The sequence below is a fragment of the Pan paniscus genome, chromosome 5, assembly GCF_029289425.2.
Source record: "Pan paniscus chromosome 5, NHGRI_mPanPan1-v2.0_pri, whole genome shotgun sequence".
NCBI classification, from domain to species: Eukaryota; Metazoa; Chordata; class Mammalia; order Primates; family Hominidae; genus Pan; species Pan paniscus.
The window spans coordinates 159,287,154-159,296,576 of record NC_073254.2 but is presented as its reverse complement, the minus strand read 5'-3'; the positions used below and the strand labels follow the sequence as shown (position 1 = coordinate 159,296,576).

Below are 9,423 nucleotides of genomic sequence, written 5' to 3'. Positions count from 1 at the left end.
GTCCAGATTGGTCTCGAACTCCGGACCTCAGGTGATCCATCCACCTCGGCCTGCCAAAGTGCTGGGATTACAGGCATGAGCCACTGTGCCTGGCCTCAACATTAGATTTCTGTAGTAATCGATTTTCTTCCCTTAAAAGCCTAACTATTGCCTTAATCTTTATATGAACTTATTTGTCTGATGTTTGAAAAATGTCTTAGTGTGATAGTGGCCTCAAATTTTACTTGGAAGTAAAGGTATAATAATAAATTTTAAATATATATTAACTTCTGAATTTACACATAAAGTTGAAGAAAAGTTATGTACGCAAATTTTTTATTGCTAAAGTGAAAAGTGTTGTGGAAATGGAGAGTACTGTGAAGGTTCACAAACCATAAAGTGTATGTTTAAACATTTTTCTTTTTTCTTTCTTTTTTTCTTTTTTTTGAGATGGAGTCTCGCTCTGTCGCCCAGGCTGAAGTGCAGTGGTGCCATCTAGGCTCACTGCAAGCTCCGCCTCCTGGGTTCACGCCATTCTCCTGCCTCAGCCTCCCGAGTAGCTGGGACTACAGGCGCCCGCCACCACACCCTGCTAATTTCTTTTTGTATTTTTAGTAGAGACGGGGTTTCACTGTGTTAGCCAGGATGGTCTCGATCTCCTGACCTCATGATCCGCCGGCCTTGGCCTCCCAAAGTGCTGAGATTACAGGCGTGAGCCACCGCGCCCGGCTGGTTTAAACTTTTTTCTAAAAACTGATGAGGAAACACGACTCCCAATTAAGTAGTAATTAATAATAAGTGAGTTAACCTGAAATGAAATACCACACTATCTCTTGATGTTGGTACTCTAAATTTTGCTCCAATGTATTCATTGCTTAATTTATATTGTGTCTATACTGCCATCCAAACAAAAAACAAAAAAACAAAACAACAACAACAACAACAAAACCACTTTTAACACACATTGAGCTGTTAGGTCATTTATTCATTCTATTTATTCAGTCACTAATTCATTCATTCGACAGATATTTATTGAGTACCCACTAGGTGTTAGGCACTAAATTTTCAACCCTATTCTTATGAAACTAACAGCCAAATGAAGGAGACAGGCATCAAATAAACGAAAAAGTCAGCTAACTATAGAGTGATAAAATAATAAGTGCTATGCAGAATTCAAAAACAGAGTGTTAGGGAAACATGGGAGATCACTGATATCAGAGCATCAGAGAAAGCAACTCTGAGGAATTTGACATTTAGGCTGAATTCTGAAAGAATGATGAGAGTTAGCCAAAATAAGGAGGTCAAGAGAGAGAAACTTCCAAGCTGAGGAAAAAGTCAGAAGAGCCAGAGGCAAGAAAGAGGCTGGCAGATTTAAGGAACTGAAAGGCCAGTATGGCTGCAGCTTGAGGAGTGAGGGGGAGGTGGCAGAAACATGGTCCAGAAATGAACACCTGTTTAAACCGCCAGATCAGTCAAATAAAGCCAACAGCGGGGCAGACAGTATAGGAGCTGAAAAGGTTAACAAGAGAAAAGCATAACAAATGTGTTTTTTTGTTTTTTTTTTGAGACAGAGTCTCACTCTGTCGCCTAGGCCAGAGTGCAGTGGCACGATCTCGGCTCACTACAACCTCCACCTCCCAGGTTCAAGCAATTCTCCTGCCTCAGCCTCCCAAGTAGCTGGGACTACAGGCGCACACCACCACGCCCAGCTAATTTTTGTATTTTTAGTAGAGACAGGGTTTCACCATGTTGGCCAGGATGGTCTCGATCTCTTGACCTCGTGATCCGCCCCGCTTGGCCGCCCAAAGTGCTGAGATTACAGGCATGAGCCACTGCGCCCGTCCAACAAATGTGTTTGATCGCAGTTTTAGGTAACATGAGAGCCTTTGGAATGAAGACCCAAAAATACAGGGGAAAATATCAATTTTTATGCTTAGGTTAAACGAAGAATGGACAGCTATGTAGAAATGTGATCGGGCCAAAGGTTTTCCCCCAAGGACTAACGTGATAGACTGAGGAGGAAACCCAGGAAGTGTGGGCTCAGATTCTTGGCTTCTCTGTGTGGCATTCCTTCCTCCAGGAATGGGGGCAGGACCCCTCTGGAATGAGGGTCTTAATTTGTTTATGGCCAGCTATTACACAGAAAGCTGGGAGAAGGTTAGAGTAACATTTTTGGTCTTTATGCTTGCTTTGGGGAAAGGGAGTTCTGGTTTCTATGACCCACCATGGGGGAGAGAAATTCTAGTTTCTTCTAGTTTCTATGACTTGCCTCAGGGGACTATAAAGGATGAGAGACAGGAGGGCAGGAGAAGGTCAGAGAGAAACTTTGCTTCTGAGGCCTTCGTTCTGGGGTATCATTTTCTGAGCCCCAACAAGAGCAATAGATATGGTGAAGCAATTACCCTTAGACTCTCACTGTTAAACTATTGCATGAGAAATTAATATATGTGCATATGGTGCTGATTTTTTTAAAAGTGCGTTTTATTGTGAGAAAAAAATACATGACTGCTTGCTGCTAATTTATGGTGAGTTATTTCCTCATTAGTCAACAATCATTTATTGAGCACCTGCTTGGTACTGGCGCTGGGTATACAAAGATGAATAGGAGAGACACCTCTTTTGCCTTCATGCAACCTGGAGTCTAGGGTAGATAAAGACAAACAAGCAGGCAAACACCTGGGACTTATTCACAGCTCAGCAGTAGTGGAGGCAGCCGTTCCACAGAGGAAGGAGGGGAGTAACAATGGCAGACAGTGGCCACAGCAGTGTGGGTAAAGCAGTTGTGAAGAATGAGCAGGAACCCAAGACCCCATAGCACAGGAAATATTCCCCAGCCAAGAGACACAGACCCAGGCTGACCCCCCTCACTATTTAGCCAGGTGTCAGGGAGGAGCTGTTTTGGTGTTACCATGTCAGGGTGGTCAGGAGCAATTCTGTCCTAATTCTTGATTATCCAGGGATGATTGATTTCATTTCCCTCATAAAATGAAGGCACTACTGACTTGGAGAAACATGCAGCTTTAGAGGTTGGGTTTTTAAAAGAAAACGATTTATGTTTTCTAACTACAACATAAAATATTTGACAAATGTCAAATTATTTGACTCTATGTTTGCATTTGAGAAAAATCGCAGCCATCAGCATGCATAAAATTAACACCCCTTGAAAAATGAGGAAGTAACTATTACAGTTAGTAAATTGTTTCCCTCTCTGACCACAGAAGCAGAGGCTGGCAACAAATTTGATTTACAGAGTAAATATAATTTCTACAGTTGGGCTGAGCCTGTTGTTTTCTTAAAGGAAATATATTTTAGTTTGCTCTATGAAAAACACACATTAGCATTTTTCAGAACATTAGGAACCAAACACAGTATCATAAAAACATAGAAAAAAAGGAACTAATTTTATCTTCTAGTCACAGATGATGTTCAGAATCAAAATGACATGTGACTAATAGTCAGATATCAAATTAGTGGGGCTCTGCTCTTAACCACATATTACTCCATATCTGTTTCTTTATGGCAGCAAAAGACAAGACTCCAGCAGTGGTTCAGCTGTATAATGGGAATATGAATATTCCAGAACTTTCTGTATGCCAGGTGATTGAGAACAACAGTCTCTTAACATTACCTGGCTTTTAAAAGTATTGGCATACATTTGAACTAAAGATTTTTTAAAAAAATAAAATCTGTCCAGGTGCAGTGGCTCATGCCTGTAATCCCAGCACTTTGGGAGGCCGAGGCGGGAGGATCACGAGGTCAGGAGATCGAGACTATCCTAGCTAACATGGTGAAACCCCGTCTCTACTAAAAATACAAAAAATTAGCCAGGCATGGTGGCACATGCCTGTAGTCCCAGCTACTTGGGAGGCTGAGGCAGGAGAATGGCATGAACCCAGGAGGCGGAGCTTGCAGTGAGCCAAGGTGGTGCCACTGCACTCGAGCCTGGATGACAGAGCAAGACTCCGTCCCCCCCAAATATAAAGAAATAAAAATGAAATAAAAGGTAATCTCTTAAAAAAAATTATTCTGCATTCAAGTTAAAACCATTGAATGTAGTCCCACGGGCCCTTGTCCTGGGAAAGCCACTATTCAATCAGCAGCTGTTTATGGGAGATTGAACAGGGAGAAAAAACTAACAAAAATTCCTGCCCCCATGCAACATACAGGAGAGAGGAGAAGACACAGAATAAACAAGGAAATAAAACTTTCCTTTCCAGAAACAATAACAGACCAAAAAAAAAAGGGGGGGGATTTTGTAAAATGTCATCCTGAACTAGTCACAGTTAAAAAAAAATTAAATGAAAAAAAAAATATATGTATATATACACACATTGAATACACTCCACAAAAGAGGAGGCTCCTCTCTGTCCCCAGAGCTTGGAAGGAAGCTAGAAGCTTCCGGCAGAAGATTCTGAAAACAAAGCTAAGCTCAAGCATTAATGGGCTGCATGTTTAACATTTGGTGCTAGGATAAGGTAGTCAAAGATGGGAATCATAAAACAATGTCAGTATCCCAGAACACTTTTCCAAGTCAAAGTGGAATTGAAACAGTTAAACAGACAGCCATCTGAATAAACAGGAACCCGTTTCTATGGCGATGACAATGGGGGAGGGGCGTGACTCCTAGCTACCTTCCCTGCGCAAAGCTTCTGGGGGCGTGTTTTGCTTTATGGGACCCTTTCCAAACCCTGACCACAGCAGAAAGGACGGGGATGAGCACTGACTGGAGCAATCTGTTGACTGTCCCCTGTTGTAAACCAGAGCTGCCTAATTTTCAGAAACAGGGGCCGAGCCATCAGATGTAGGGGAATGGAAGCTGATGCCAACGGAAGCCCGGAGGTAGACTAGGGCCCCGGAAAAACGAAGAGGAAACAGAAATTATGAGTAAGCAGCGGAAGTTGGTAAGTAAGCCTAGAGAAGACAATGCAGCAGATGTACAGAGATAAACCACGTGCCTCGTGATTCTTGGTGACTTTCCTGCTTGTCCCCAGCCCAGGTCCACATGTTTCTTTATTATTATATAAATAAATAAAAAAACTAAACAAGCCTGGGCGTGGTGGCTCACGCCTGTAATCCCAGCACTTTGGGAGGCTGAGGTGGGCGGATCACGAGGTCAGGAGATCGAGACCATCCTGGCTAATACTGTGAAACCCCGTCTCTACTAAAAATACAAAAAATTAGCTGGGCGTGGTGGCACGCACCTGTAGTCCCAGTTACTCGGGAGGCTGAGGCAGGAGAATTGCTTGAACTCGGGAGGCGGAGGTTGCAGTGAGCCTTGATCATGCCACTGCACTCCAGCCTAGGTGACAGAGCGAGACTCCGTTTCAAAAAAAAAAAAACTAAACAAATTCTTTTTCTTGGGGTCACTATAATACATCTCTAGAGGTTTCTTGCAAACAAAAGAACCCAAACCACACACTGAACCCCACCCCTTCTTCATCTCGTGCTGAGCAGCAATGTCAACACCAACAAAATGATTTCCTATGTATTTAAGGAAGGATAATCATAGTCACTGGTCCAAAATGAAACTTCTTACTGAAATGACAATTGAAATTATTCCTAGTCAGTTCACAGAAATGCTAGTTTCTTATTTTAAAATGAGGACAGATCCAAAAGAGATAAAGGGATTTAGGGAAATGGACATTTAGAAAAGTGATAGCCCCATGGGCCTCTGTCCTGGGGAAGCCACTATTCAATTAGCATCTGTTTATGAGGGATTCAACAGCAGGGAAAACCCAACGAAAATGCCTGCCCCCATGTAACATACAGGCAAGAGGAGGAGACACAGAATAAACACAGCAAATAAGTAAAATGTACAGAAAATGTGCAGTGTGTTTTTTCTACAGAAAAAGAAGGAACAAGGGGGATATAAAGCTGGGCTGGGGAGGCATCGATATTTTAGGGGAGTGGCCGGGAAGGCAGTTGTTACTAAGATAATTTGGATGAGAGGTGGTTGAACTCTGCACCGTATTGAGGATAGAACTAATGGGACTTTTGTGTTGGATCAGATGTGGGATGGAAAAGGAAGAGAGGAGTCAGGCATGAGTCCAAATTTTTGATCTGAGTAACTAAAGGATGGAGTTGCCATTTTCTATAATGGGGAAGACTGGAGGAGGAATTTCTTTAGAAGGGAGGTGGGGCCTAATGGGAGGTGTTTAGTTCATGAAGGCTCTGCTTTTATGAATGGATTAATAATGGATTAATGTCACTATGAAAAGGGCTGGCAGGAGTGGGTTCACTCTCTTCTGCTCTTCTGCCAGTGTGAGGACACAACACTTGTCCCCCCAACACTTGCCCTTCTACCTTCTGCCACGTAAGGATGCAACAAGAAAGACCTCATCAGATACCAGGGTGTTGATCTTGATCTTCTCAGCCTCCAGGACGGTGTGAAATAAATTCCTGTTCTTTATAAATTACCCAGTCTGTGGTATTCTGTTATAGCAGTGCAACCCAGCAGTGATAATGCCGAAGTAGAGATGTCAATAGGCTGTGAAGTCAGGCATGGTGGTGCACCTGTAGTCGCACCTCAGAAGGATGAAGTGGGACGATTGCTGGAGGCCAGGAATGCAAGGCTTTAATGTGCTATGATGGTGCCTGTGAATAGCTACTGCACTCCAGCCTGGGCAACATAGTAAAACTCTGCCTATCTTAAAAAAAAAAAAAGTAATGAATCTGTAGTTCAAGAGAGTAGTCTGAGAGGCTGGGCGCAGTGGCTCATGCCTGTAATCCCAGCACTTTGGGAGACCGAGGCGGGCGGATCACAAGGTCAGGAGATCGAGACCATCCTGGCTAACACAATGAAACCCTGTCTCTACTAAAAATACAAAAAAATTAGCCAGGTGTGGTGGTGGGCACCTGTAGTCCCAGCTACTTGAGAGGTTGATGCAGGAGAATGGTGTGAACCCGGGAGGTGGAGCTTGCAGTGGGCCAAGATTGTGCCACTGCACTCCAGCCTGGGCAACAGACCCCATCTCAAAAAAAAAAAAAAAAAAAAAAAAGAGAGAGAGTAGTCTGGGCTAGAGACATACATGTAAAAGTTTTCAGAAGTCTCTGTATATGAAGTCTCCATAGATTAAAAAAAAAAAAAAAAAAGGAGAGCTCAGTCATAGCCCATTTGGGCTGCTATAACAAAGTACCATAGACTGGGTATTTTATAAACAACCGAAATGTACTTCTTACAGTTCTGGAGGCCGGAAGACCCAAGATCAAGACATCAGCAGATTCAGTATCTGGTCAGAGCCCATTTTCTGATTCACGGATGGTGACTTCTCACTTTATCTTCATATGGTAGAAGGCACAAGGCAACTCTGTGGAGCCTCTTTTGTAAGGGCACAAATCCCATTCATGAAGGCTCTACCCTCATGACCCATTCACCTCCAAAAAGCCCCATCTCCTAATGCCATCATCTTGGGGGTTAGAATTACAACACCTGAATTGTGTAGGGAACACCAACATTCAGACAATAGCAAGGTCCAGTGACGGAACCCCTGGGCACTTCTATACTGACAGGCTAGTATCAGGATTCAATCCATTGGATAAGGTAGAAAACCCAAATAATAGTGTCTGAAAGAACATGGATGTCTGGAGGTGAGTATTTCAGGCCTAGCAAGCAGGTGAATGATAACAGGGATCTAGGTTCCTTTTACTTCTCTGCTGTGCTGTCCCAAGCCCATGGCTTTCATCTTCACAGTTGCCTTAGAGGTGGAATATGGCCACTGTAGCTCTAACAAATACATCTGCTTCAGGTAGGAAGAAGGAGAAAGTGGGAAAGGGCAGAAGAGCTTTCTTAGAAGTGTTACCCAATGACTTGTGCCTATGTAGCATGGGAGAGATATAGACTCTGAAGTCACCTTGTTGAGTGAGAATCATGTCTGTACCAGTGCAGAGCTAGAAAGTCTTGAGCAAGTTGATAACTTGTCTCTGCCACAGATTTGTCTTTTGAAAATGGGAACAATCACACTGCTCACCTCTAGATTTGTAAAAAAAAAAATGAGATTATATGCTTAGAAAATTTTCTGCCTACAGAAAATGCCCCAAAAGTGGAGTTTTACACATTAAGTAAATGATAATCGAAATAAAAAGGAACCCATTTGATTTCTAGTGTCTCATCTCCAACCCAGTCCCATGAATTTGGATTTTTGGTGATGGTAATATTTTAGTGAAGGAAACTTGAGTTCACTGGCAACAGTTGTGTTCCTCTAGGACTGAAAATATCAACTCATAACGAGCTAGCAAGGAAGGCAATTGTCTCACTAATTTTGTAAATATTCCTTGTGGTTTCCAGAAATTATTCGGAAACAGAAACCTAAAGGAAGAATAGATTAGTGCTCAAAATCGATAATATGAATAAGAATATAATGTAATTGTCTACTCCCAAATTGATGAATTAGGACCTATGTGTCATACAAAATTTTAGAAAACATATAGGCTTAGTCACCACTTAGAAGTTACTTAAGTAACTTTTATTTAAGGGAAAGAGAAGTTAGAAACCAGGCACTAATATTTAAAGAGTTAATAATTTAATACCACGTTAGATTTTAATAACTTTAACAAATTATAATTTAAAACAAGATATAAAATACATATTCAATAACCACTACAAATTAAGAGATATTTCAGTTATTTATATATATATGGCCATAAGCTAAATATTTATAAAGTAGTAGAAATGTATTTTTAATAACTTTTTTTTACTATTTATCCACTTCACTATGCTGTGTATTGCTAATCCTTTCTAAATGTCTCATTTCCTGTTATAATTGTTAAATACTATAAATAGATTGTCATTTATTAATTCATGTGAAATACTCATTTAAAAGGATTTATTTGTTCTCATGTTGCTCTTTTTACTTATTTATTTTTTTAGAGACAGGGTCTCACTCTGTCACCCAGGCTGGAGTGCAGATGGCACAATCATGGCTCACTGTAGCTTTGACCTCCCAGGCTCAAGTGATCCTCCTGCCTCAGCCTCCCAAATAGCTGGTACACAGGTACATGCCACCATGCCCAGCTAATTTTTAAATTTTTTTTGTAGAGATGGGGTCTCCCTATGTTGCCCAGGCTGGTCTCAGACTTCTGAGCTCAGCCTCCCAAAGTGCTGGGGTGTGGTATAAACCACCACAGCTAGCCTTATGTTGCTCCTTTAACAAAGGAGGTGTGGTCATGCCACTGCACTCCAACCTGAGTGACAGAATGAGACCCTGTCTCAAAAAAAAAAAGAAAGAAAGGAAGGATGGGTGCAGTGGCTCACACCTATAATCCCAGAACTTGAGGAGGCCAAAGCAGGCAGATCGCTTGAGCTCAGGACTTTGAGACCAGCCTGAGCAACATGGCAAAACCACATCTCTGCAAAAAAAAAAAAAAAAATTTTAAAGGGAGGAAGACATTGGCTGAGTGTGGTGCTCATGCCTGTAATCCCAGCACTTTAGGAGGCCAAGGTGGGCA

At 42.0% G+C, this 9,423-nt stretch overlaps 1 protein-coding gene across 1 annotated transcript in view; it reads left to right on the top strand.

The window, feature by feature from the left end:
* Positions 1 to 3,458: 3,458 nt before the first annotated feature.
* The window catches only part of TXLNB (taxilin beta), an 84,566-nt gene continuing 78,601 nt past the window's right edge, over positions 3,459 to 9,423 (top strand). Inside the window, exon 1 of the mRNA XM_034962959.3 lies at positions 3,459 to 4,880. The gene's annotated coding sequence lies outside the window, so the exon portion shown is untranslated. The remainder of the gene's footprint in view (positions 4,881 to 9,423) is intronic.